Source organism: Manis pentadactyla, chromosome 10 (assembly GCF_030020395.1).
Source record: "Manis pentadactyla isolate mManPen7 chromosome 10, mManPen7.hap1, whole genome shotgun sequence".
Lineage (NCBI taxonomy): Eukaryota > Metazoa > Chordata > Mammalia > Pholidota > Manidae > Manis > Manis pentadactyla.
This window is the reverse complement of record NC_080028.1, coordinates 31,146,451-31,150,525: the sequence shown is the minus strand read 5'-3', so window position 1 is coordinate 31,150,525 and position 4,075 is coordinate 31,146,451. Positions and strand designations below refer to the sequence as shown.

Genomic DNA, 4,075 nt, shown 5'->3' with positions numbered 1-4,075 from the left:
CGAAGCTGTCTGAGTTAGTCTTGTCTGGATCATATTTTTTTGCCTTTTCATGTTGACAGGTGCTATTGACTGTCGGCTGGGAGGGCCAAAATTTTCACTTGCTACTGGCCTTTCTTTACTGGGACAACTGCGACCCCTAGTGGCTTGTGTTGGGTAATTGTGTGTAGACTGGGTCTTTGTGTCTAGCCTGGCTGGAAGGGAGAAATTTCCCTTTCTGTGGGCGGAGTTTGTCTCAGGCTGCTTCTCTGCTTTCGCAGCTCCCGGAGGGGTAATGGATGGGGGGCTGTTTGGCTGTTTACCTCCGTGAAGGGTCTGAGAGCTGTTGCCCAGTGGGTTAGTGCGCCTGGTTTTCCCTGTAATTTCTAGCTGCTGGACTATGACCTGTGTTGTTTCCGTCAAGCTGTTAAGTCCCTGTCCCTTTAAGTCTTTCAAAGCCCCCGCTTTTCTTTGTCACAGGGGCATCAGCTTTGAAACCTGCTCAGAGGTCTTACTCCCTGTTTCCCCAGTATCCAGGGCCCTCTGCCTACGCACTGTGTCTGTGCTCTGGTGGGGGAGGCTGGGGCTGGGTGTTCAGCAGTCCTGGGCTCCATCTCCCTCCTGCTCTGCCTATTCTTCTCCCGCCGGGAGCTGGGGGCAGGGGCGCTCGGGTCCCACCAGGCCGGGGCTTGTATCTTACCCCTTTCACCAGTCGCTGGGTTCTCGCTGGTGTAGCTGCAGTCTGGCCACTGTCCTGCGTCTTCTGTTCTCTCTTTTAGGGCTAGTTTTGTTTGTTGTATTTTCAAAAGTATATATGTTTTTGGGAGGAGATTCCCACTGTCCTACTCACGCCGCCATATTGGCTCTTCCCCTTCTCTATGTTTCTTAAGTATAAGAGTTGTGCTGATTTCAGTCGACAGTAGATTTTTCTTTCCACAACAAAAAATTTAAATTTCATATCTCACCCTCATATTACAGTATTGGGGAGAAATTATGTAGTTCTGTTAAGTAACTTGGGTGACGGTATTTGTGGCTATTTACCTTAACTGTAATTTCTCCAATCTGATTTTATCATGAAGCATGTGGCTGAATATTGATTAATGTTAAATATTTTTTATAAAATACAGGCAGACTTTCTGAAGCTTCTATTATTAAAGAGGTCAGGTAGACTTTTGTGAATTATATTCTATGTTTTTGAGAAATCAGATCATATGTGTATTTCACCTTTTCACCATAATTTTTTTGTTGTCTCATCAATGTACTTACTGAGGAATGTCTCCACATTCTTTTCCAATCAACAGAATGGAGGTCTAAAATAAATATCTTGACATTTATAGAAGCAAGAACAAAGACTGGGGTGCTCAGGGAAGCTCGGGATCTTTCGTGCACCCTACTTGACACTGTGGTGTGGGAGGGTGAGTGAACATAAGAGGAAATTTAATCTTGCAATTTTATTGAGTAAATGCATCTTAGTTCATTACCTAAGGTGTTGCAAATATTTCTCCAATGATCTTCTCAGAGCTGTCTTTACCTCCTTGTTCTTGAGGCTGTAGATGAGGGGATTCGGCATGGGTGTGATCACACTGTACTGCAGAGAAGAGAGCAAATCCAGGGAGGAACCAGAGGGAGGCAAGAGGTAACGAAACAAACCCGAGCCAAAGAACAGGATCACTGCAATGAGGTAGGAGGAGCAGGTGGAGAAGGCCTTGCTCCTGCCTGTGGTGGAGCTCATGCTCAGGATGTTGTGTATTATACGGGCATAGGAAAAGAAGATTGGGAGGAAGTTTCCAAGCCCAAGTAGTACAGTAGAGAAGGAAAAGATGCTGACATTCATTGATACATCAGAGCAAGACAGAGGAAAGAGGGAGGGCAGCTCACAGGTGTAGTGGTGGATGGTGTGGGCATCACAGAAGTCGAAGTTAACACCCAAGAGCACTATGAAAAGTGCACTGAGAGAGGCCAGGCTCCAGGAGCCCCACACCACCCTCACACAGAGATGGTTGCTCATCACCTGGCCGTAGAGCAGAGGGTGGCAGATGGCGGCATAGCGGTCATAGGCAATCGCTGAGAGCAGGCAGGCTTCATTTCCTGCAGTGAGAAACACAAAGAAGACCAGGGCTAGGCAGCCCTCCACTGATACGGTTTTCTTCTCTGACAGCAGGTCCTTCAGCAGCTTTGGCACAGTGACAGAGGAGAAGCAGAGGACCAGGAATGACAGATTGCTCAGGAAGAAGTACATGGGTGTGTGGAGTCGGGAATCGGCCCTGATCAGCAGCAGCAGCGTCAGGTTCCCGGTCAGGGTCAGGAGGTAAATCCCCAGAGAATGGAACAAAGAGCAGGGCCTGGACGTGGGGGTCGTCAGACAGCCCTGTGAGAACAAACTCCGAGATGGTGCTGTGGTTCCTCAAGGCCATTCGTGAGGATGTTTCCCTGGAATAAGATAGAAACAGGATGAGATCACCTGTCTCCTTCAGAGCCTCACCCCTCTTCTCCCACATCCCCCGCCCTGTCTGGAGGCTGTGCTGAGACACTCAAAGTCACTCTCACTGAATCTGAGGAAGATGTTTTATTATGGTTTGTCAGTTGCTATCTTGGATTACAGTCTTCACACGCTTATGGATTCCCATTCCTTTTCTACAGGAATGTCACTGGGGAAATAAATTCATCTGGCTCACCTATACATTCATGGTAGTTCATTTTCATCTGGATTTTACTATAGTTTATTCTTATAGTCATTTGGTTTTAGGAAACATTATAACCCATATTTGCAGCACATTCTCTTTCCTTTCCCTGTTTCCCAAGAATTACTCTTTTTGTTTATAATCATCCAAAGGCTTCTAACTTTCTAAACAGCACAGCAAATTTTAATAGCACTTGTTTTGTTTTCAGAGTAGTTTTTTTTATCAGTGTCTCTATCTTTTCTCACACTGATTTTATATACAATTTTGTATGTGATTTCATGGCAGGCAATCCTATATGTGCTTTACTATTGAGAAATATACTATTCAGGGAGATTTTGTAATGCCGTGTAGATAACCAGTAGAAACCCAGGAAATAAATTGTATAGCTTTTTCTAAATCAGTGCCCAGATGCATTGGTGCATAGACCACTTTTCCTACCTGACATCCAGAGTTCTTCCTTGTCTGCACACGACCTAAATTTCAAACTTTCTGGCCATTTTCGGTACCAGAAAGGTCTGTTTGTTTCTTTACCTATGCTTACAGGATTCTCCACTCAGAAGTTCTCCACTTTAATCTATGGATCTGAACTTGCACGAGCCCCCTGACCCACCTCAGCTCCCACGTTCTTTGTCCTGACTGTCCCTCTTCTAACCCACAGCCTCTATTCAATCCCTGGACTTCTGTTGTCAGGTGCCATATGTCATAGTCTGAATTATGATTTTTTTCCTCATCAATATTAAGTGTGTATTTCTGTTTTCACCTCCAGACTGTAAGCTCATTGGGAACAGAGACCACATCTTAACAGTAGCAACATCTTAAAAGTAGTTAAAATCACATGTAGTCAGCCACTGTTGTATATGAAGTTTCCTGAGGGGCATGGATATTTAAGATGACTTAGCGGTGTTCTGTTTTTGTTCCGCAGTTCACAATCTGACCCTATGTGACTTCTGAACTCACAAAAGTTTTAATACTCCTTTATCACAGAATACCTCCTTGTGGCCCATCAGTCCTGGCCAGCAAAACATGACCCCAGGCTAACTCATCAAGAGAAACTTAAGTTCTGATCCCGTTAATAAACTCAGCAGCCAAAGCTTAGGCCCATCTTAGACGCCAGTGTAGGTTACCTGTGTGCTGGGGCAAGAAGACAAATGCTCACCTTTGTGTACCTGCAGGATGTTGGCTTACTTCCAGTGACAATGGAGCAGAAACAGCTGGAGAGATTATGAGGTTCCTGCATAAACAAATTTGTAAATACTTTTGAAAGAAAACGTTACACATGGAGTGTACACAAGCAAAGTGAAACAATAAATTGGACTTATTCTCACAAAATTTAGATGTTTTCTTGTATTTAAATTACTTGGATATTTTTTTATATATGTTGCTTCCTCTCTCCACTTTCACTCACACGGAGACCTGGT

General features: G+C 44.6%; 1 pseudogene; it reads right to left on the bottom strand.

Moving 5' to 3' along the window:
- Positions 1-1,453: 1,453 nt before the first annotated feature.
- LOC130678970 (olfactory receptor 8S1-like) lies at positions 1,454-2,390 on the bottom strand (annotated as a pseudogene).
- Positions 2,391-4,075: the final 1,685 nt, after the last annotated feature.